The 25,758-nt window shown below is 43.1% G+C and overlaps 1 pseudogene; it reads left to right on the top strand.

Annotated features, from left to right (window-relative positions):
* Positions 1-24,412, top strand: part of LOC146335342 (uncharacterized) — a 26,112-nt pseudogene extending 1,700 nt beyond the window's left edge.
* Positions 24,413-25,758: the final 1,346 nt, after the last annotated feature.

Raw genomic sequence — 25,758 nt, forward strand, 5'->3', positions numbered from 1 at the left:
GACACATTGGAATGAGTGGGACTTGAGTCAGCCGTGACTAACTTCAGTAGACACATTGGAATGAGTGGCACTTAAGTCAGCCACAACTAACTTCAGTTGACGCATTGAAATGAGTGGGACTTAAGTCAGTTGCGGCTAACTTCAGTGGGCCCATTGGAATGAGCGGGACTTAAGTCAGCCACGACTAACTTCAGTTGACACATTGGAATGAGTGGGACTTGAGTCAGCCACGACTAACTTCAGTTGACACATTGGAATGAGTGGCACTTAAGTCAGCCACAACTAACTTCAGTTGACGCATTGAAATGAGTGGGACTTAAGTCAGTCGCGGCTAACTTCAGTGGGCCCATTGGAATGAGTGGGACTTAAGTCAGCCACGACTAACTTCAGTTGACACATTGGAATGAGTGGGACTTGAGTCAGCCACGACTAACTTCAGTTGACACATTGGAATGAGTGGCACTTAAGTCAGCCACAACTAACTTCAGTTGACGCATTGAAATGAGTGGGACTTAAGTCAGTCGCGGCTAACTTCAGTGGGCCCATTGGAATGAGTGGGACTTAAGTCAGCCACGACTAACTTCAGTTGACACATTGGAATGAGTGGGACTTGAGTCAGCCGTGACTAACTTCAGTAGACACATTGGAATGAGTGGCACTTAAGTCAGCCACAACTAACTTCAGTTGACGCATTGAAATGAGTGGGACTTAAGTCAGTCGCGGCTAACTTCAGTGGGCCCATTGGAATGAGCGGGACTTAAGTCAGCCACGACTAACTTCAGTTGACACATTGGAATGAGTGGGACTTGAGTCAGCCGTGACTAACTTCAGTAGACACATTGGAATGAGTGGCACTTAAGTCAGCCACAACTAACTTCAGTTGACGCATTGAAATGAGTGGGACTTAAGTCAGTCGCGGCTAACTTCAGTGGGCCCATTGGAATGAGCAGGACTTAAGTCAGCCACAACTAACTTCAGTTGACGCAGTGAAATGAGCGGGACTTAAGTCAGTCGCGGCTAACTTCAGTGGGCCCATTGGAATGAGCAGGACTTAAGTCAGCCGCGACTAACTTCAGTTGACGCATTGGATTGAGCGGAACTTGAGTCAGCCGCGACTAACTTCAGTGGACCCATTGAAATGAGTGGGACTTAAGTCAGCCATGACTAACTTAAGCCCCATTCGTTTCAATGGGTCTACTCTAAGTTGGACTAACATGGGATACTACCCTAGTCCACAAAATCTTATTACGCCACCATAAATCTGAATTTCTCCAAAGTACAGCCGAGAGGTACAACGGGGCTTACGCCCTAGTAAGTGTGTTTAGCATTGAAGCCTAAGGCATTTAAGGGTGCAATCCTATTCACATTTAAACAGCGGGGGGCGGGGGAGTCCTGCAACTCCCAGCAATGCTAGGAGTGGTAGGACTTTGCTGGGAGTTATAGGACTTTTTTCTGCCTAAACATGCATAGGATTGTGCCCTAAATTCAGGCTACATTAAACACAGTAGGCCTTCCTCCCGAGTAAACATACATATGATTGCACTGATAGTGACAAGACTCTTGCTTTTGCTGCAACAGACCTATCACAGTTGCCCCTCTGGAAAGAATAATAATTGCCAGACCAATAATTGCCAAGTTGACATGCTAGGTGGTGTGTGAGTCCCATTGAACACAGTGGGACTTACCTCTGAGAAAACTTTAAGGGGAAAAATCCACCTCAGTGTGCTTGTTAGAGAGGGTACGGGGAACGAAGGGGATTTTGTTTTCTTTTTTACTATTTTTATTTTTTTGCATGTTTGAGACATTGAACATTCTAACAATGTATTCCATTTTTACTACAGTTCATTTTTAAGGGAAACCTCTCAGGAGAAACCCTCTTGGGGAAAAAAACTGCCCTTTTATGTGTCAATACAAAGTGAGCCTCCGAAATGAAGAACTTCCCCTACATAACCTTTTGTGGTGGTCACCAACTTCATTCCTACATACGCACATCAGTTGGCTCTTATGTGCTGTCCTGTAAATACATATATGGATGCATACACAAAGTGCCAGCATACTAATTTTCCTTCCATCCACTCACCATAATTGTCTTTCCAGATACCAAGTGCTGCTGATTTTTTTAAAATTACATCTATTAATAAATGCAACCATATCCGTTCACAGATTAAAAGTTCTATTAAATACCCCTATGTTTTTTTTTTAATGTAAACTGCTATGGTCAGTTAGAAGTAGTGCTGTGCCAAAAATTTCCCCCACGTTTTTTGCTACCATTCTCATTCAATTTGATGGAAGAGAAATTGCCTCAGAAAAGAAATTCAGTGATGAAGAAATTTCTGAGAAATGCTCATGGGTTGGGGTTGGGTTTCTTGGGCTTACCTTACTTTGGAGGTGGCCAAGGAGTGTCCTGCTTTTCATTGTATTATCATCTCTCTGGCTGCCTGTAGCCTCCTCAGCTTCCTTGTTGTTCAGTCGTTCAGTCGTGTCCGACTCTTCGTGACCCCATGGACCATAGCACGCCAGGCCTTCCTGTCCTGCGCTCTCTCCCGGAGCGTGCTCAAGTTCATATTCATTGCATCCGTGATGCTATCTAGCCATCTCATCCTCTGCCGTCCCCTTCTCCTTTTGCCTTCAGTCTTTCCCAGCATCAGGGTCTTTTCCAGGGAGTTTTCTCTTCGCATTAGGTGGCCAAAATATTGGAGCTTCAGCTTCAGTATCTGTCCTTCCAATGAGCACTCAGGGTTGATTTCCTTTAGGATGGACTGATTTGACCTCCTTGCAGTCCAGGGGACTCGTAAGAGTCTTCTCCAGCACCACAGTTCGAAAGCATCGATTCTTCGGCGCTCAGCCTTCCTTATAGTCCAGCTCTCACAGCCATACATTACTACTGGGAAAACCATAGCTTTGATTAGACGGACCTTTGTCGGCAAGGTGATGTCTCTGCTTCTTACTATGCTGTCTAGGTTGGCCATAGCTTTCCTCCCAAGGAGCAAGCGTCTTTTAATTTCATGGCTACAGTCACCGTCTGCGGTGATCTTGGAGCCCAAGAAAGTAAAATCTGTCACTGCTTCCATTTCTTCCCCTTCTATATGCCAGGAAGTGATGGGGCCAGATGCCATGATCTTCGTTTTTTTAATGTTGAGTTTCAAACCAGCTTTTGCACTCTCCTCTTTCACCCTCAACAAGAGGCTCTTGAGATCCTCTTCGCTTTCTGCCATTAGGGTGGTATCGTCTGCATATCGGAGGTTGTTGATAATTCTCCCAGCAATCTTAATTCCGACCTCTGATTCATCCAACCTGGCATTTCTCATGATGTACTCTGCATATAAGTTAAATAAGCAGGGTGACAATATGCAGCCTTGTCGTACTCCTTTCCCAATTTTGAACCAATCGGTTGTTCCATGTCTGGTTCTTACTGTTGCTTCTTGACCCTCGTACAGGTTTCTCAGGAGACAGGTAAGGTGGTCTGGTACTCCCATCACTTTCAGAATTTGCCACAGTTTGTTGTGATCCACACAATCAAAGGCTTTAGCGTAGTCAATGAAGCAGAAATAGACATTTTTCTGGAATTGTCTTGCTTTCTCCATGATGCAGCGAATGTTGGCGATTTGATCTCTAGTTCCTCTGCCTCTTCTAAACCCAGCTTGTACTTCCGGTAGTTCTCGGTTCGCATACTGCTGAAGCCTAGCTTGTAGGATTTTGAGCATCACCTTGCTGGCATGTGAAATGAGCGCAATTGTGCGGTAGTTTGAACACTCTTTGGCGTTGCCCTTCTTTGGAATTGGAATGTAAACTGACCTTTTCCAGTCTTGTGGCCACTGTTGAGTGTTCCAGATTTGTTGGCATATTGAATGCAGCACTTTAACAGCATCATCTTTTAGGATTTTAAATAGTTCGGCTGGAATACTGTCATCTCCGCTAGCTTTGTTGTTACTAATGCTTCCTAAGGCCCACTTGACTTCACTCTCTAGGATGTCCGGCTCAAGTTCAGTGACCGCACTATCATGGCTATCAGGGACATTCAGATCTTTCCTGTATAGTTCTTCTGTGTATTCTTGCCACCTCTTCTTAATCTCATCTGCTTCTGTTAGGGTCCTGCCTTCTTTGTCCTTTATCATGCCCGTCTTTGCACAAAACGTTCCCTTGAGATCTCCAATTTTCTTGAAGAGATCTCTAGTCTTTCCCATTCTGTTGTTTTCCTCGATTTCTTTGCATTGTTCATTTAAGAAGGCCTTCTTGTCTCTCCTTGCTATTCTCTGGAACTCTGCGTTCAGTTGGGTATATCTTCCCCTTTCTCCCTTGCTTTTCGCTTCCCTTTTCGTGAGCTACTTGTAAAGCCTCATCAGACAGCCACTTTGCTTTCTTGCATTTCTTTTTCTTTGGGATGGATTTCGTTGCTGCCTCCTGAACAATGTTACGGACCTCCGTCCATAGTTCCTCAGGCACTCTGTCTATCAGGTCTAATCCCTGAAATCTATTCCTCACCTCCACTGTATATTCATCAGGGATATGATTTAGGTCATACCTGAACGGTTTAGTGGTTTTCCCGACGTTCTTCAATTTAAGACGAAATTTTGCAAGAAGCAGCTCATGATCTGAGCCACAGTCAGCTCCAGGTCTTGTTTTTACTGACTGTATGGAAAGCCCAGTTTAAGGCACATGAGATCATGCCTCCCATAGGGCTTTTTCAGATCAGGATGGGCAAGCAGCCTGGGAGGCTGGCTGTGATTAGCTAAGCTCAAAAGCACCATAGAAATACATGATAAAACATCCTGAATGAGGCAGAACAATGGAAGCCCCTCATGGGGGGTTGTTGTTCAGTCGTTAAGTCGTGTCCGACTCTCCGTGACCCCATGGACCATAGCGCGCCAGGCCTTCCTGTCCTGCGCTCTCTCCCGGAGTGTGCTCAAGTTCATATTCATTGCATCGGTGATGCCATCTAGCCATCTCACCCTCTGCCGTCCCCTTCTCCTTTTGCCTTCAGTCTTTCCCAGCATCAGGGTCTTTTCCAGAGAGTTTTCCCTTCGCATTAGGTGGCCAAAATATTTGAGCTTCAGCTTCAGTATCTGTCCTTTCAATGAGCAGTCAGGGTTGATTTCCTTGAGGATGGACTGATTGGACCTCCTTGCAGTCCAGGGGACTCGTAAGAGTCTTCTCCAGCACCACAGTTCGAAAGCATCAATTCTTCGGTGCTCAGCCTTCCTTATAGTCCAGCTCTCACAGCCATGGGGGGGGGGGGAGAAAACTTTCAGGAAATTGGAGGACAGGTTCTGGCAGAGCATCAATTCTGCCTCATCCCTGGAGCTAGACGCAGCATTGCCCCCACCTGCATTGCAGTGGATGCGAATTGAGGGCCAGCCTGCCAAGAGTTGATGCTGTTGCAACACAAGAAAACCCAAACACCAAAAAAAGAAAAGCTGTGCTACAAGCCCTGCCAATGGGGAGCTCTGGCTGGGAGAAACCATTGAGAATTTCTCCTCCCCTTGGAGAAATTCGGTGAAATTGTCTCCCAAATTTCTCTGCCCACAAGTAAGGTGGAGAATTTCAAGAGGCCATTTGTGCACAGCTCTAGTAAAAAGCATAGCAGGGGCTCTAAAAATATTCCATATGAATTTGGCTGCGTTCACATGTAATGCTAAACCAGTATTCCAAAGAAGTCTGGCTTACTGTGAATGAGCTATGTGCTGGTAGGGATGTCCAGAAAATCCATCCCTTGTGTGTTTTGTGGATTGTGTGGTGTCACTTGTTCTGATGTCTATTCACAGACAGATTCAAATTTTTTTTCCCAGTATGCAGGAAAATATGCAAATAATTCCATAAGAGGTTTGCAACAATTTACGAAATCTACGTTAGTACGTAACGTCTGGCACATTGGCTCCCATTCTATTCAACTTTTGCCCGTGTATGTTTTCCAGCATGGCATATGGCTCAGAGAAACTTGTGTATTTTCCTATGAATAAATTTGCATACATTTCAGGAAAGTAAAAAATAAAAATCAGAAAGTACACAGACTCCACACACAGCCCGAGGAGGCCGGTCTACAGCAGATTCAACAGGCTGGATTCTTAGAAATCTTAACTCATTTTAGTCCATCTTGGATTTCTGCAGCATCCCTATGTGCTGGTACGTTCACTCCTGCTTTGCTCTTCCCTGCTAATGCAACTGCTAAATGGTTTGGTTAGTATGTTGGAACCAGGGCAGTCTCAAGACATTTTGCTGCTGGAGGCAAAGGACAAGATGGTCTAATCCCCAGTCCACATACAGAAACTGACTAGATTGGGACTTGAATCGTTTTTTAAAAGTTTTATATGCAATTATAATAAAGCAAAACAAAAAAGGGTGTGGGACAAAAACAACAATACCAATAGCGGGAACATAACTAAACAAAAAACATTTGCAATAACTATTCACAACACGATTGATTTAAAACAAAAAGGATTAGACTCTTCTGTTTCAAATACGTTAATATATGCAGAGGATATAGCTAAATAAGTATCCAGATGAAATTGACGACTGTAAGATACCCTAGAATCTTGGGACTTGAGTCCTTAACACTAGAAATGGGACAGCATCCTCTACCGCACCTGCAGCACAAGGCTAGTTCTTCTTTGAGGATTTAGTGGTGAATCAGGGCCAAAAAGCTCCATGAAAACAGGCTAGTTTAGGGGGTCCATGACAATTTGTCATGCCACAAAATCTGCCACCTGAGGCAATTGCCTCACTGCCTAATGATAGGGCCAGCCCTGTTCCAAACAGGGACTCCTGGCTTGTTGCTCCAAAACAAACCAGGCATTGTAAACTAAGAACGAACTCTGCTTTACAATACTGAACTCTGAAGAGAGCAACGAGGCAGGATCCCTGATTCAGACAACGTGCTAAAAAAAACCCATTCCTGGCTTGTTTAGTAGTTGCCCTAGCAGTGAGGAGCAAAGCAGGAGCAAATTGGCTGCATTCACTAGCATGCGTTCACTGTGGTAAGTCAGAATTCTTGGGGTTCCTCCCCACCATGAATATCCTTGAAAAGGATGCAACTTCCGTTTAAAGAAGGTGGGTTTGATTTTCCAGATCTTGCTTTATATCATCAGGCCTATTTGTGGACCTATATTAAACGTTGGTCTTTTCCCATTTAGATGAGATCTTCCACCCTGGTCATGTTTGGAATCTTCCTGTATGGATCCTTTCTCCAAATGGATGGCATTAGATTCTCGGCACCTTAGAATGGATAGGGTTTCTCCTACCGTTCCGGCTGTGTGGCATATAATGTCACATCAATTACAGTTCGATCAATTTCCCCATGCTAAATCGACTCTGTGAGGAAAATCAGATTAAAAAATTGGTAGGAAAATATTTTTGTGGCAGACTTGAACGAATAAGCTGATTTTTATCTTGGATCAATTATTGGGTGCTGATGATGAGTTTTTGTCATTCTCGGCTTTGGGTGCCCAATACAATTTGCCCGCTACGGCTGAATGGCAATACTTGCAATTGTAACATTTGTTAGAATCTAGATTTAGCCCTGCTGCTTTTACAGCTTCAGAGTCCTCATTGCTATTGGAAATGCTTATTGAGGCTGATCAGTTATATGATTCATGTTTATAAATATTATCAGTAAATAAATATGATACACGGGGTCTTAAGCAGGAATGGAACAGGGAATTGGACAGTCCCATTTTGCCTAATCAATGGATCACTGCTTTAGCATCTGTATCTTAATCGTCTATGGATCTCAGGTTACATCTTATTCAGCAAAAACCCTTGTTCCATGTCTATTGGATGCCACAATATGTTTAGACAGAAAAAAAACTCCTACAGCTCCCAGCATTCCCCAGCCAGCCATTAGGACTTTTTTCTGTCTAAACATGCATAGGATTGCATAAATTCTTTGTATCCTCAATACAAATTAGGCTCCATGTTGAATTCATTTGTATTCTTATTATGTAATTTATCTCATCTGTATTGACTCTTACTGGCCTATGATGGTAGTATATTATTATTCTTTATTCTGCATTACAGGGGAAATGCTAAACAAAAGCTGTGTGCTCAGAGAAATACATCCACCATTCCTGAGAAACTTGAGGGCTGTCTGGAACACAGTTTAGAAAACCACCTCGTCTTCTTGCTCACCACATTCTCACACACCATGCCTGCGTGTTGCTAACCTTGGATTAAGAGACATTTCTACTTAGTGAGGTTAGTTGTTGATCTGTGGTGAAGGTTATGTATGTGTGACTTCTTTTTTTCATATCTTACATTTTTCAGTATGTAAAATGTGTTCCAAGAACCTTAGCATAAATCTGGATGGATATGTGACCACAGGATGGGGAAATCTTACACATATAGAAGAAAATGTTGATTACCAAAATCTAAGAGAGCAATCCTATACCCAGCAGACAGCACTGGGGCGTGGGGGGGGATAGGATAGTTTGCTTTGCTGGCTCTGGGCTCAGAGACAGGAAACCATGCTCCCTGCCCCCTCCCCCACATAGCCCCCTCCCCCTCACTCTCTGGCTCCTCCTCCTCTCTCATTTTCTCTCCGCCTCCTTCTCTCTCTCTCTCTCTCTCTGCTCCCTCTTTCTCTCCTATCCTCTCTCTGGTCCCTCTCTCTCTCTCTCTCTCTTGCAACCTATTTCCCTCTTTCTTTCTCTCTCCCTGTCCCCAATGCAAGTGAATGAAGCAATTTCTCCATTCATTTGCATGGGGCAAGAAAAAGCCCCCCTGCTGAAAATCAGCTAGAAGGGGGCAAAGGTCACTCCCCTGCCGCCAAGGACCCTGTTGCCCTAAGGAACCTTGGTGTGGGTGGCTGGACTTCGACCGCCATCCTGCTGTTTTTAGGCAAGAAGGTACTTCAACCCCCACCCTGCTATTTTTTGGCAAGAAGGGACTTCGACCCCCATCCAGCTGTTTTTTGGCAAGAAAGGATGTTGACCCCATCCAGCTGTTTTTTTTTCTCCCTGTGCAAGGAATCCATTCACTTGCAGAGTGGGGTGGGCGGAATAGCTTGGATGGCACTTCAGCCTGGCCTTGCAGGTGCCATGGCGCCTATGGGCTCCATGTTGGAGACCCATGAGTTAGTGTTTTGACCTGGGACGTGGGCGATCTGGGTTCTAGTGTCCACTTGACCATGACGCTCACTGGGTGACTTTGGCCCTGTCACTGACTCTCAACCACACCTACCTCACAGGGTTGTGAGGATAAAATGGAGAGGAAGAGGATCATATAAGCCGCCTTGGGTTCCTTGTAAGAGGAAGATAGGTGGGATATAAATGTAATAAATATAATAACTAATAAATACATTTGGGGAATATGGCTGTTCAGTAACACTGATAAATTTGTAATTGTAAAGAAATAAAAAATAGAAGAAATTTTTGTTTTCAAAATTTTCAAAACAAAAAAATTTTTGTTTCTTCCATCAAATTTTTGTTTCTTCCCGACCATCTGCTCCCATCGGTAGTACATGCCCTGGTCTCTCGTTTAGACTACTGTAATGCGCTCTACGTGGGGTTACCCTTGAAGACGGTTCGGAAGCTGCAGCTGGTACAGAACGCGGCGGCTCGCCTGATTAAAGGCAGCCGCCAGCGAGATCACATCACTACAGTGCTGAAGGAGTCGCACTGGTTACCAGTTGTTTTCTGGGCCAAATTCAAGATGTTGGTTTTGACCTTTAAAACCCTATATGGTTCCGGCCCAGCCTATCTTAAGGAGCGCCTCCAGCAGCACCAGACAGGCCGCTTAACAAGATCAGCCTCGGATGGCCTTCTCTCTGTCCCATCAGCCAGGACAGCTAGACTGGTGGGGATGAGGGAGAGGGCCTTCTCTGTGGTGGCCCCCACTCTGTGGAACTCCCTCCCTAGGGAACTCCGTCATGCCCCCTCTATAATGAGCTTCCGTCGTGCATTAAAAACGTGGTTGTTCAGGCAGGCATTTGGGGTGGGTTAGGGTATTAAAAAAAAAAAATTATGGTAAAATTTCATTGTTTTAAATTGTTTTATGGTGGGTTGTACATCGCCCAGAGTGGCTGGGTGACCAGTCAGATGGGCGATTAATAAATTTAATAAATAAATAAATAAATATTCCAGGAAACAATATCCTCTCCCTCCCCCTTTTAACGCTGTTCAGGAGCTAGCAGTGGTGGAGCGGGGGGAAGCTGTACCTTGCCTAGGACTGCAAAGTACCTTGAGATGGCCCTTGAAACATGGTGAACTTTGTGAAAAGCAAGCTAACTTCAAGTTTATATATGACATGAAAATGAAGAAAGCATAAAAAGAAACCCCAACATCAGGAAATAATTGCTTCATTGCCTCAAAGTTACAGCTGTAAAAACAAAAATGAAAGTGTTTTCCTTCCAGCTTCTGCCTTTTTAAAAACAGTGCTTAATGTCCAAACTAGCCATTTTAAGGTTGAGTGTATTTACTTGCCACTGGGTGGCACCAAATAATTAAAAATACCTAATTCTTAAGTATTCTCTTCCACATAATTAAATGACAATCAGAGTCTTGCAGGCTTTTTGCGTGTATATATTCACATGCATGCATGTATAACACATGTGTTTGCCTGGGTGGTGAATATTCATTTTAGAGTATTTTGTTGCAATGTTACATAGAATGGGGTAATTATACATAGAATAGCTTAACTGTGCTTTTAGGCTGGATAATAAAAGTGGGTAATGCTTTTAAAAGAACCCTGTTTAAAAAAATCTTGTTTTACAGTATAGCCCACAAATGTGAAGAGAACGAACTATGGGCTGCGATTTTTTATATTTTTGTTGTTCAGTGTGTATCTGATTCTGAGCATACTGCTATTTGTGTGCGCGCGCGCGCGCGTGCATGTGTTATGCGGTTCTCAGATTTTGCAGTGTTGGCAGAAATGATACAGAAAAATCACTTTGTAATGATTGTAAAACTGATAGATGAGTGCTTGGTTTATTCCTACCACGCTCTTTGCATTTATAAACAATATTCCCACCTCCATTTCAAGGTAGAAAAAAGATCAGGTCTACATTTGTCATGAAAATGAAGAAAGCATAAAAGGAAACCCTAACATCAGGAAACAAGGTAGCAAATATTTTGTAGAAGAAGGAAGTATTAAGCATACAGCAGGAAACACATCCAAATAACAAATTATGTGTTGATTAATCTCTTAAAAGGTATATTCATCTAAACCCCATAAGTCCAGGTAGCATGAAGTATTTTAAATATGTATCCAAAATATTACATCTTTCCTCCCTTTTTGTCTCTTATCCACTCTTAGTAAGTTATTCTGCAAAATTAACAGTTCTGGGTATAATTTTTCAAAAGGCCAAGAGCTCAGTTGACATATAAAAAGTTCAGAAGCAAGTAAAACTGGGGCCTGGAAAGTGGTTCTCTCTTCCCCCACCCCTACCCAAAACTCTATCGTTAACTGATAGACAGACAGACAGATGATAGATAGATAGATAGATAGATAGACAGATATTCCATTTCAAAACAGACCTGAACTGCTAAAAAAAATTATAAAATGTCACATGTTTTTAACCTGCTTTATTGTGTGAATTGCCCTGAGAATATTTTGTTATAGGGAAGCAAGAAGCTCATGGTGGGTTACTTAAACCACAATGACACGCAGTGCGTGCTGGATGTGTGTGGCTGCCATTTTGAATATGCAACCCCCAACTATGGGTTGTGCCGTGTCGGGCGAACCCAGCCATTGTGTGTTATTTGTGGGTTAAACAAGCCTAGCATAACTCTCAATTAGTAGTAGGGTTATATGAAGGTTGTTTAACCCTCAAATAGCCCATGATGGCCGGGTTCGCACGACACAGCGCAACCCCCAATCAGGGGTTGTGTATTCCGAATGATGGCTGCACACGCAGCGGCTCACCGAGGGTTAAATAAGCTAAAACAAAAATTCCATTAAATTTGTTTATTTATTTATCTAGGACTGGTTTGCATGACACAGCTGGCTCATCGTGGGGTAAATAACCAGCCGTGTCATGCAAACTGGTCCTAGATAGATAAATAAACAAATTTGGTGGAATTTTTGTTTCTGCTCTAGCTAGTTCTCACGACACCTTGGCCTAAATTATGGAGCTCAGTTTTAAGGCCTGGGTTAGATTGGACCATGGGCAAGTAGTGATGCACCAATCAACCACCGGAGCCCATAGGAGAAGCCCAATTCACTGCTATGGGCTAAAGCAGTCATGATGCCCAGCCCTCTATGCAGCCCCTTTAAAACAAATGGTGCAAGTAGCGAGGAGAGGCAAGGAAATCACTTGCAGGTACCCTTGCTCTAACGGCACCATCCACATCCACCTTCTTTAAAGAAACAATTTATGATTCGAAATGTAGTGCAGTGATATTCTGTTGTTTGGTTTGGAATTATAAATATGATGCTAAACCTTGAAAAAGATGGTGCGTGAAGGCCAACATTTCTGAAGACTTTTAAAACTTATAGCAGCGTTCCTGCACCACTGCTTTCTAGCCTTTCTTGCTCATAGAGTTATATCAGTCTGTAAACATATATCTTTGATGTCTGTGATTCTTTGCTTCTAATTAAAAAACACCCAACAACAACTAGTTGGTTGTAACTCCTGCATGCCTGTAAGTATCAAAGATCACCGGGAGGCGGGCGGAAGAGTGCTGGAGAGGAAGCAGTTGTTAGAGCAAATTATAATTCTTTAAGACATTCCTATAAACAGTAAATCTGATGATATAAATCACACACCAAACATACTATTATGCATACTTTGTTAGTGGGAGAGGAGGGGAGAGTCAGAAAAGGCAGCGTGTGAAACGCAGGTGTCAGCATTTGCCGGGGAAGAACTGGTACATTATAAACTAATCCACCTTCTGCTATTTGTGATTTCCTCCCCAACAGCTGTGGCATTAAATAAGAGCTCACTGCATTTGGGAAGAATTGGAGAACTTGATGGGGGTGGGGGTACAATTACTGAAGCATTGGGAAAAGGCAGGGGAAATGGGGATTTTTGAGGAAATGTTAGACACTTTTTTAAAAAAAGAGAGAGTTTATTATTCAGTTAGATTTGTCAGTGGAAATTCCTATGGTCTTTTGTTCTTGGCTTTCCATTAAGACTGGTGTGGCACTATATATATTCTCTCACACGGACTGTAGGCTCTTGTATGGTCTGCTTAGAGAGTCCTCCGGAGTTTACTTTTTATTGCGGAACTGGGGTTGGTGATGATTGCTGCCAGCTGTTAATGGGAGTCCACCAAGATAGGCTAGATAACATATATGGACTCTTGCGCTAACTGCCATAGAGAGAGATGCATCCTCTGAGTCAATGAAGGGTGATTTACAGCCCAAACATATGCAGGTCTACTCGGATGTAAGTGTGCATAGTGTTGTAGCCATAGTGACTTCTAGGTCTGCTCTATTGTTAGTATGAATGAAAATGTGGACATTTTTTAGAGATTGTAATGAAGTTTACAAAAAACTCTCATCTAAAACAAGGGTGTGCATCCTGAAGACCAACGTAATGCATGTGTATTCAAAAGGCCCACTGAATTAAATAGGGCCTATTCCCACAGGATTGCAAGTTAAAGTTTAATAGGTAGGCCTATAATGTCTTGCTGTTTTGCATTGAACTACATTAGCATACTACAAATCTGCATATACTTTTGATATTGCTGGTGGAAGGGGTACTTGTCTAGGCATCACTGTGTTTCTTACATAGTTCTACAGCCAGAATAAGATCTTGGCAGGGTAGCAGTTCTTTCCGCTTATGATTGCTGCCTTCAAATTATACATACCCTGTATATAATGGGTGTGAAACACAGCCTTATGGGAGGTGTGTTTCAGGTACAGTATCCCAATCAAGAGTGAATAACCTTAAAGATTAAGTCATCTATAGCAATAGGTTTTCAAACTGTGGTTCAGGTAGTGTTTGGAAACTGATCAGGAGTCCCTCAGTGGAAGACCAGTAATGGCAGACAATCTTCTCTGAAAAGTACAACTTAATAAATATTTAAGGCACCACAATATTCTTTGAAAATTGTTAGAATATCATCACTGATCTTCCTCTGCAGTGCTCTAGGACAAGTGTGGACATATTTCAAGATTGCAGGATGTACTCTGTTTTTCCATTATTATTTTATTTATTTGTTTATTAAATTTGTATACCAGCCAACCAGAAAATGCCCCTGGGGCGGTTCACAGTCATAAAAGAACAGTAGCAGCAACAACAGAACAACCAAAAATAAATAAATGAGAAAAATAATAATACAACAATACAAGTATCAAAAGAATACAATATTAGACATTAAAAAAATAAATATATTTAAAGCATTTAAAATATTGAGGAGTCAGGAGTAAATTTCGTAAAGCAACAGATTAATGGTTAAATGCCTGCTTAAAGAGGAAGGTCTTAACCTGGCATCTGAAAGTATGCAGTGAAGATGCTAGGAGTATCTCCCTGTGAAGGTCATTCCATAGACCTGGGGGCTAATACAGAGAAGGCCTTTTCCCTGTTAGCCGCCCTGTCTGAAGGTGCTTCTGCAGGTAGACTGGTCCTAAGCCATTTAGGGCTTTAAAGGTCAACACCAACACTTTGAATCGGGTCCAGAAACTGACTGGCAACCAGTACAGTTGACGCAGCACTAGAGTAATATGTTCAAAACAACCGGTCCCAGCAAGCAGCCTCACTGCTCTATTCTTCACTAACTGAAGTTTCTGGGCTTTCAGAGGTAGCCCCACGTATAACACATTGCGTAATTCAGGCAGGAGGTTACCAGTGTGTGGATAACTGTAGCCAGGCTATCTCTGTCCGGGTGGGGTTGTAGCTTGTATATCCTGCCATTGAAGCCACTTGGACCTCAAGTGACAGAGCTGGATCTATGAGCATCCCCAGACTACAAATGTCTTCTTTTGGAGGAGTGCAACCCCATTTAGAGCAAGTTGGAATGCCACTTAACTGGACAGATGAACCACCTACTAACAGAAGCTCCATTTTCTCTGGATTGAGTCTCAGTTTACTGGCACTCATCCAGCTCAAGTCCAAGTTCAGGATAGTCACTGCCTCACCTGCATTTGATGAAAAGGAGAGGTCAAGTTGGATGTCATCCACATATTGATGCCACTTCCCCCTGGACAACCTCTCCCAGTGATTTCATGTAGATGTTTTAAAGCATGGGGGACAAAATGGAGCCCTGGGAGACACCATAATGGAATTTCAATGAAGCAGAGCTATAGTCACCCAGCACAATCTTCTGGAACCAGCCACCCACGTAGAAATGGAACCACTGTAAGACAGTGCCTCCAATTCCCAGTTCAGACAGCCTCCCCAGAAGGATACCATGGCTGATGGTATTGAAAGCTGCTGAGACATCTAGGAAGCTGCTGAGACATCTAGGAGAACCAACACGAATGCACTCCCCCTGTCTTTCTCCCACCAAAGATCATCCCACAGGGCGACCAAGGCAGGTCTTCACCCTGGAACCAGGTCTAAAACCTGACTGAAATGGGTCCAGATAATCAGTATCATCCAGACATATCATCCGCTCAGTCACCTTCCCCCAAAATGGAAGATTGGCCACTGGCTAACATTATTAAGGTCCTCTGGATCCAGCCCTGACTTCTTCAGGAGAGAACCCCGAGGTTCACCAACTATAGAGCCAGGTGCAAAATAATGGCTAGGAGCCAGAGCCAGGTGTGAAATGGTGACTTGTGATGAGTAACCAGTTACCCAGTGCACCACATGCATTCTGTGCTGGGAGGACCTGCATATACAAAGTACAAATCTACATCTGAGTTACTATAGATCAGGGATTGGAACAGCCTAATTTGTGGGGGGCAGGGGAGCCTTTGGCTGTTGTTGCCGCTGCTGTTAATCAAGTGGGAATCAGAAGTCCTTGCCAGTCCACAGCAGACCATCCAACAATGTACTCTCTGCCCACCTGTATTCCAGGGTACATTCTCATCTGCACTCACAATCTCAGTAGTTAATAAAGGTTAACAGCAATTTCAAAGTTGTTGTTTTAATCTAAACCACCCAGAGAAATTAAGCTATGAGGTGGTATAGAAATGCTAATGCTAATAATAATAATAATAATTATTTTTTACATTAATTTTATTTATTTCATTTCTAATGAAATGCCCAATAGCCTCTGGGTGGTTCATAAAAATTAAAACCACAAAGTGCAGCATAAAACAACATAAAATATTGTTAAATATATTATAACAATATAAAATATGAAAGCTTAAAACCACAATATAACTGTACAACCAAAATAAAACCTAGCAGCAAGGCAGAGATTTAAAATACAGATTTAAAACACTAAAGCTAAAAGACTAGGATGCTAAAATACTGGGAGAATAAAAAGGTCTTCACCTGGCATTGGAAGAGTACAATGTAGGTGCCAGAGGAACCTCTCTAGGGAGCTCATTCCACAGCCAGGGTGCCACAGCAGAAAAAGCCTTCTTCCTGGTATAATAATGCCTATCTGGTCTGGCCAGCACTCTGTTTGAAGTGAGAAGGCACATGCAAGTGTCCAGGATCTTCTGTGAAACAGTGGTTTTCCATGATAGCAAGGGATGTGGAAAGGATTCCCTAATGGTGGGAAGTTTGAAATCCTGTGATTTACAGCTGTTCTACGAAGAACTGTCCCAGTACCAGCATCAGTTGCCACACAATCATCAAGATGTGATTACATCTTTCTTTAGTTAATGTAGTTTGAAAATTGGTGCATGTCCAATGTCGATCAACCTGAAATAACTGGGTTATGAACACTCTTTAGTGAGGGTTGGTGTGGTTTCTTTCTGGATTCTAAAACTGGGGCAAAGGCAGCAATTTAGCTAATGGTCATTTCTCCTCTCCTTCTGGAGCTATAGCTCATCGAGGCACAGCTCAGTACTCCTTTTTGCATATTGGCAACCGCCCACCGAGTGCCATCGTCTGTAGCTATATTTCATTCACATAACATACCGGTGGGCACATAGTACATGCTTTCCTGACCCAATATATTTTTAACTATTGCCCTGGTAACTTTTTCATGGTTATCTTACTGGCAAACTATATAGATTTCCACAAGACACTTATCAGCCTCAGACTTTGCTTCACTTACTAAGTTATGAGTGTGTTTCTTCCCCGCCTCCTTGGCATTTAAAGTTTGTAGCTGGCAACTGGATATCCCCCCACCCCCTTGCCTCCCCATATCTCTCCGCTCATATATCCCAGTGCATCATTTCCTGTGATCTTCGCTCCTCCAGCTCCACCATCCTCCACTGTTCAAAGGTCCGCTGCTCTTTCAAAAGACTCCGCACTTTCTCCCTTGTTGCCCCGTCGGCTTAGAACTGCCTCCCAGGACACCTGCATGATGCCACTTCTCTTACTTCATTCAAATCCCTCTTCAGAACCCCACCTTTTCCATAACTCGGCCAATAGCTAAGCCTAAGCACATATCACTGAAACTTAACTGCATTTTGCTTCATTGTTTACCCCTGCCTCTATTCCACACAAACACACACGCGCGCACTTTCCTATGATGTTTCCCCTGTGTCAAATTTTAGACTGTAAACTCTTCACGGTAGCAGCCTGCTCTCTTGCACTCTGTAAAGCACCATGCATACTGATGGCGCTATATAAACAAACAGTAAACTTAAGGAACTTCTTGGTGGTTTTTAAAAGTTAGAATGCGACCTAAGAAGTTGTGTCATATCACAGATTCTACAAATGGTCATCTAGGTTTTAGAAACCTGCATAATAATCAGTTAGGCTTCGCTGGAGGGAAGTTGATCTTCAGTTTGTGCTAGGAGGAAAGAGAAGGCCTTCCTCCCTATCTTCAGAATTTTTTTTTAAGCTATAAAGCAAAAGTGGACAAGTTGTGCACTCCAGATGTTTTGGCTTACAACCTCCATCAGCCCTAGCCAGCATAGCCAATGCTGAGACCTGATAGGAGGCCTAAACTAAATGATAAAACATAGGTGATGGGTGTAAAATTGCTATCAAGAAAAGTAAGAGATTCTGCAGACATTGCTTTAAACACTTGAATGAGTTTTCTGGGTTTAATTTGGTTGCATTTCATTTATATACTGCCCCACAGCCAAAGCTCTCTGGGCGGTTCACAAAAATTAAAAACCATTAAAAATACAAAACAATTTACATAAAAATATATAAATAGATAGCACACGCACAGACAACATATATCTAAAAACAACTTTTTTAAACCATCAATCAAAGACAATCCATGACCTGATTAAAAAGGCATTATATGCTGCCAAACGCCTGAGAGAAGAGGGCAGTTTTAACCTGGTGCCAAAAAGATAACAATTTTGGTGCCAGGTGGGCCTCATTAGGGATATCATTCCATAATTGGGGTGCCACCACTGAGAAGGCCCTCTCCCTTGTTGCCACCCTCCAAGCCTCCCTTGGAGGAGGCACCTGAAGGAGAGCCTTAGATGCTGAAAGTAGTGTATGGATAAGTTCATGCTGGGAGAGGTACTCTGTCAGGTATTTCATGACCCATATGTCTTCTGGTCTATAGGTAGGAGTCTAAGGCTGCAATCCAATGCATGGGACTTATTTCTGAATAAACATGCATAGGATTGCACTACAAATTGACCATTTGGGGATTTTAATATATGCATTTAAACAATGCATAGATAACCATTTTTATTTGTTGGGGAGCTTGACACTGGCAGCTCAATCCTATACCTGTCTACTCAGAAGTAAGCCTAACTGAGTGCAAAGGGCTTGCTCCCATCTATGTGTGTGTATGACTGCAACTTAAAAATTAATTTTAGCTGGCTCAAAAGCGTTACTGAGTTTATGGACAGATCGTGGAATGTGGTATGGACTCCTCCATACTAACTCAACATTTGTTTAGAGCAGAGATGCAAAAGTTAAAACCACAGACACTGCCAGTGTGGATGCTCCTGTCTTTGCATAGGTCCTCCCTGTGCCACAAATGACTTCTGGAATTATTTCTGTTGCATGTGAAGTCATGATGGGCAAATGGATCATCCATGCAGTTTAGAGTGAAATAAGACTTAGTTATGAATAAACATGCTTAGTGTTGGGCTGTCGTTCATAGATAACCCCAATAGTCACAAATCTCCAGAAGTCCAGCTACATTTCCCTGACTCTATGTAAGCCAGTTGTGCAGACGGTGCAGTCTAACAGCATGTTTTCACATGCCTCAGCTGACTTTAAAATGCAACACAGTTCTCATGAGTGCTTCTGGAGGACATAAATTTACTGCTGTGCATATTTTCTGTCTCTTTTAGACTTTCAGCACTGATTTTACTTTTCAAAGCAGTGCATTCCATGAGCTGTAATGCTCTCCCCCAACCCTCCCCTCCAGTGTTTCCCAACTATTAAAAGTGTAGCAATGGATGACAGCAAACACAACGCAGCCTGGGAGACGTGCCTTGGCTCTGGGATGATGTTCCTAACTACAAGCACCCACTTAACCACATGCAGCCTTTTACCTTCCACCTGTTAGAATAGCAGCCTAATGCATTTCACATGTGTTCGCAATAAATACCACTCTCATAAATCATCTGGTGGTGTCTTTCTCATAGACTGGAGAGAGTCAGGAATCCAGGCTTGCCTGCTTCGGACTGAGGAACCCCAACCACTTGGGCTTGTGCGTCTTCCTCCCTCCGACACTTCTTACGTGCGGGTTTCTGATCTGTCCCATGCTAGCCGGAATATTTGCTCGTTGTTTATGTAAAGGCTTTACAAGCCGCCTTTCAAAATACATTTTTTTTTCTCAAAGTAGTATACAAAATAAACAATACCACATTAAAACAAACAAAATTAATAACAAATGACAGGAACAATAATGAGCAAGAATAGCAATAAAATCATATCCCTTCAAGACCACCACTGCCCTCTGGGGGGAGACACTTCGGGGGAGACGCAAGGGCAAGGGCTGCCCTCCTAACACTGGGTTGACTGGTTTTGTGGCTTCTATGTGTAGGGGTTGTTTGTTTGTTTTTGTTTTGCTTAGGATCCTGTTATGTGCCTGGGAGAGGGGATATATGGACAAGTCAGGATACGTGAGGGGGCCCCAATTAGTGGGGTTGCGGGTCAAGGGAGATATGGCACTGGGAGGAGGGCTAGCCAGGTTGGGGGAACATGGCACAGACAGTTAACGGCTGTGCCATGTTCCGGTCCTCCCTGGAGCCGCAAGCATGGTAGTTGCCCTATCAGCCTGCCCTCGGATCTCTGGATGCTGCTTTTAAATGCCAGTTCGGCTCAAAATAAGACCTCCCTCATCTGTGGCTTAATAGCGGATGAGGCAGCCGGTATGGCATGTATAACCAAGACCTGGGTGGGTGAGCAGGGAGGAGTTAGTCTCTCCCAGCTCTGCCCACCGGGGTCTTTGGTTCAGCATCAGGGAACACCTGAGGGCTGGGGAGGGGGGGATTGCTGTGGTCTATAGGAATTCCATTTCCCTCTGCAGGCTCCCTGCCATGTGACTACTGGTCTGGAGTGTTTGCACCTTGTGCTGGGCCAGCAGGACAGACTGGGGACTCTGTTGGTGTACCACCCACCCCAGTGCTCAACAGACTCCCTACCTGAGCTGACGGAGATGGTTTCAGGTGTGCTGTGGCGATCCCCCAGACTCTTGGTTCTGGGAGATGTCAACATTTGCGCTGAGGGCACCTTGTCTGGGGCAGCTCAGGATTTCATGGCCTCCATGACGACCATGGGACTGCCCCAACATGTCATTGGCCCAACGCATGTAGTAGGGCATACTCTAGACTTGTTTTTCTCAGCTGGACATGGAGATGGTGGTCTGAAGGTGGGGGACTTTGCAGCAGTCCCCTTGTCATGGTCAGATCATTACCTGCTGAGGTTTAGACTTACAGCAGCTTTTCCCCTCTGCAAGGGTGGGGGACCTATTAAAATGGTCCTCCCCCAGAGGCTAATGGGTCCGGATGGTTTCCAGAGGACTCTGGGGAGGTTTCCAGCTGATATGGCGGGCTCTCCTGTCAAAACCCTGGTTGATCTGTGGAATGCAGAAATGACCTGAGCAGTTGACATGATTGCTCCTGAGCGCCCTCTCCTGAGTAGAGCTCGTAGTGCCCCATGGTATACCCCGGAGCTGAGAGCGATGAAACAAAACAGGAGATGGCTTGGGTACAGATGGAGAAGAACTCCTAGTGGATGCAATCAAATGCTGGTATGTGCCTATGGTAAAGTGTATTCAGGGGCTGTGAGGGTGGCAAATAAACATAATCTTGCTGCCTCTATTGAATCTTCTATCTGCTGCCCAGCAGAGCTTTTCAGAGTCGTCCGGGGGCTATTACATGTTGATTCTAAGGACACTGGCGATGCCTCTGAGGCCTGCTGTAATGCATTTGCTAGGCACTTCCAGGATAAGATCTCTTGCATCTGCTGGAACTTAGACTCCAGTGTTATAGCAGGTGAATCTGGTGGGGTATCCAGAGAACAGCCTTGTCCTGTTCTCCTGGATGAGTTTCAGTTGGTACAGCTCGAGGACGTTGACAAAGTGCTTGGACAAGTTTGTGCAGCCACTTCCATACTGGATCCTTACCCCTCTTGGCTTATAAAAACTGGCAGGGAAGGAACAGCTGGCTGGGCCAGGGAGGTGATTAATGCCTTCTTGTGAGAGGAGGTGGCCCCAGGCCACCTCAAAGAGGCGGTAGGGAGACCACTCCTAAAGAAACCCTCCCCGGACCTGGAAAACCTTACTAATTTTAGGCCAGTGGCAAATGTTCCTTTCCTGGGCAAGGTTCTTGAGCGGGTGGTTGCCAACCAGGTCCAGACACTCTTGTATGTTTCTTTTGTGTATATTGTCTGTTCATGTGTTTTTTATATAAATGGTTTTTAATCTCCATATATTGTTTTTGTAATGTTTTTAATCTTTGCAAACCGCCCAGAGAGCTTTGGCTATTGGGCAGTATAGAAATGTAAATAATAATAATAATAATAATAATAATAATAATAATACAGCCATTCTACCATGACATCTAAAAAAACACTCTTTAAGAACAATAAAACCACTAACCTACCCTCTTAATTAAAAGCAGTCTGAAATAAGAATGTTTTTAGGAGCTGCCAAAAAGATCCTGTCTCTCACGCCCACCAGCCTAATTGTGTCTCCCTTCACTTAGTGGAGGGCCGCTGTAGTTAATGTTAACGCTTGAGCAGGTTGCAGGTGGTCCTTTAAGTAACTTGGACCCAAACCATTAATGTTTTTAAAGGTCAATACCAGCACTTTGAACTGGGCCTGGAAGCAAACAGGCAGCTAGTACAAAAAATGGTATAACATGGACTGGAATGGTTATCCCACGTTAGAAAATAACAAAAACACATTTTTGAAGAAAACGATGGCTGTACCCCGATACACTCCTGACCCGCTAATTCAAGGCCACTGTTCTAAAGGTGGGCAGAAAACAGACCTCCGGCTACTTTGGGCTTCAACTCCAGCATTCTTAACCATTGGCCATACTGGCAGGGGCTTCTGGGGGTTAGAGTCCAAAACATCTGGAGATCTACCTTCTGCCCACCCCTGCTCTAGAATACCTGGTTTGAGGTTTGCAGCATTAATGACCCCAGAGGTTAAGAAGGCATGTAAAACTGAATGAATGGTTCTAACATCTAAAAAAAAAAAAAAGTGATAAAGGAAATAGGGAGGAGGGGAACTTTTGGATTATTTTTAGACTCTGTAGGTGTACATTACTATCCGCTGTGTCTGTATTATCACTGCAGAACGTTATATCGAAGTGTGTGATTAGATCTATACAGGTTACAAAACCCCCAAACTCCACCACTCTTTCTTCCTTACTCTATTCGCTCTTCGTACAGAATGACATGCAGCCCAAACCTAATGCTAAGTTCTCAGGTTCAAAATTTGCCTCTTCCAGGAATGAACTCACTAGGTGGCCACAGGCTACCCACTATCTCTCGGCTTCTGTCCTCCATCTCCATGGTGTGGCTAGTAATGCGTACCCAAGTAGAACCATTGGCACAAACGGTGAGAACAGCTTAGTTTGTCATAGTTAATACACAGCTGTTGAGACTTATATAAGTTTCCCAAAGCTATTAAAAGGTCTCTTAGACCTATTTGTACATGGGAAAATAGGACCATGTCATCAGCACAGAGCAAAACCTATAGCGTTAGGAAAAAATTTCTCACCCCTATATTCAGAAATGCCACCACTAATATAGAATTGAATAAAAAAGCATAACTAAATGCCCGTTATTTGCCCACACGTGCAGGAATACCATCAAGAAAATGTACGTGGATAACCTGTTCTTTCTTTCAAAGATGTGTCGGGGCACAAAATTCTAATCAACAATAACAGTTGTTGATCAATAAGAAAAATAATAGTATTCATCAAGATTTATTCTTTGCAGTTTTGCTTGCAAGAAGTTCTTCTCTATGGACCAAAGGCTGCTTTCAGATCCACAAAGGCAATTTACAGATAGTCTTTTCTTCTCTTTTGAATTGTTATTATGGTCACAGACCAATACACGTTTTTATACAAAAGAAAGTAACAACTGATTAAGGGTACTTAGACAAAAACAATAAATTTTAAAATGGGGCCCAACGTAATTTCCCCCTAATTTGCATTGAAATAAGAAAGAAACTTGCAACCTTCTCAGTGATATAAAATTAGTCATCCTTCAAACAAAACATCACCAGTTCTTCAAAAGATCGTCCCAGGAGAATTCTTAATAAGGGGAGGATCAGCTTCTCTCTGCAGTCTGTATACCGACTACGGCACAGGACTACACTATCAACGGACTCTGTTGCACCCATTCCACACAGACATTTTTGAATATTTGTTGATCAAATGGAGAAGGATAAACACACGAGCTGCATTTGGATGTAACGCTAAACCATAGATGACACGCTAAACTGTAGTTAATCTAAAACAGAAACAGAAGTTTCTGATTTCATGACAGCATGAGAGAAAGAGAGGCAAGGGGGAATGCATGAGCCTGGGGGGAATCAAGGCTCACTCTTGTAATGCTAGACTATAATTTAGCATGACATCTGAACCAGCCCAGTGCCATGGCTGAAACTAGCTTGCTCAAAAAAGATACTGTTAGCTCGGTCTTTGTATTTGGCAAGCAAATATTTAGCATATGGGTCTGTCGCTGCTCAGCTGATTTCTAAACCCATATAAAGGCGACGCAGATACCTATAGTCCAACCACCTGGAATGTTGCCAGAGGAGATACTGATAGCATAGCATCAAAACGATAAAAGGGGCCTGCCATTCAAAGTTGTTTTTAATTCATTCAGGACGAATGCATTCTTCACCAGGAGTCTTGTTTTAGCCAGAGCATCATTTAGACTTTCTACCTTTTCTGCTATTGGGAATAAGGTATCGGTGGAATCAACTGCAGTTACAATTATCCTGTACTTCAGTGGAATGACCTGCTTTCTGAAATAACAAGTAAAAGTTATTTTCCCAAGCACTATGAAGAATATGAGTATTAGAACTGAGTATTAGAACTGAGTATTAGAGTATTAGAACATGAGTATTAGAACATGAGTATTAGAACATGAGTATTAGAACTGATTGATTTTTTTTAGTTTTGCCTGTCAATTCTAGCTCATTCCATAATCTCTGGTATTATAGCTTCCATCAGCCCTAGCAAATATAGCCAGTAGTGAGGGTTGATGGGAGTTATAGGCCAAAATATCTGGAGGGCCACAAGTTTCCCATCCCTGCTCTAAGGCAATGTATGGGCATGGGATGGCATTTGTAATGTAGTGCACGTGTGTGCTCTGTGAATGTTTTGTGCTGAGAATGCAACACATTCATATTGTACTGCTCCACACAACTTCACCCCTTAATAAGAGAGAATCTTGGTTGTAGAGCAACCAAAATGATCACAGGGCTAGAGCAACTCCATTATGAGGAAAGGTTACAAAGTTTGGGGCTGTTTAGCTTAGGAAAAAGATGAGTAAGTGGAGACATGATAGAGGGAGAGACATGATTACGCATAGTGTGGAGAAAGTGGACAGGGAGACATTTTTCTCCCCCTCATAATACTAGAACCTGAGGTCATCCCATGAAGCTGAATGGTGGGAGATTCAAGACAGTTAAAAGGAAATACTTCTTCCCATAGCACAAAAACAGTGAAATTGACTACCACAGGATGTAGTGATGGCTATCAATTTGGATGAATTTAAGATTAGACAAATCTATGGAGGATAAGGCTATCAGTGGCTACTAGTCATGATGGCTATTTATTATCTCCAGTATCCGAGACAGTATGCTTCTGTGTACCGGTTACTGGGAACATGAGCTTTCGTGCTTATGTCCCGCTTGTGGGCTTTCCATGGGCATATGGCTGGCCAGTGTGAAAAGAATTATTATTATTATTATTATTATTATTATTATTATTATTTACATTTCTATACCACCCCATAGCCAAAGCTCTCTGGGCAGTTTACAGAAGTTAAAACATTAAAATACATTATACAAAGTTTAAAAGCCATTTACATAAAAGCACAGAGACAATATACACAAACAACATAAAACTAAAAACAACTTTGAACAGTCAGTCATAACTAAAGACACATCCAGAACCGATTAAAACTCATCGTGTGCTGCCAAATGCCTGGGAAAAGAGATAGGTCTTAACCTGGCGCCAAAAAGATAACAAGCTTGGTGCCAGACAGACTTCATCAGGGAGCTTGTTCCACAAATGGGGGGAAGCCGCCACCGAGAAGGCCCTCTCCCTCGTTGCCACCTTCCGAGCTTCTCTTGGGTGTTTGACTAGATAGGCCTTTGGTCTGATCCAGTATGGCTCTTCTTATGTTCTTATGGGAGCAAT

Source organism: Heloderma suspectum, chromosome 15 (assembly GCF_057233095.1).
Source record: "Heloderma suspectum isolate Gila_16-S chromosome 15, 16-S_ref, whole genome shotgun sequence".
Classification (NCBI taxonomy): Eukaryota; Metazoa; Chordata; class Lepidosauria; order Squamata; family Helodermatidae; genus Heloderma; species Heloderma suspectum.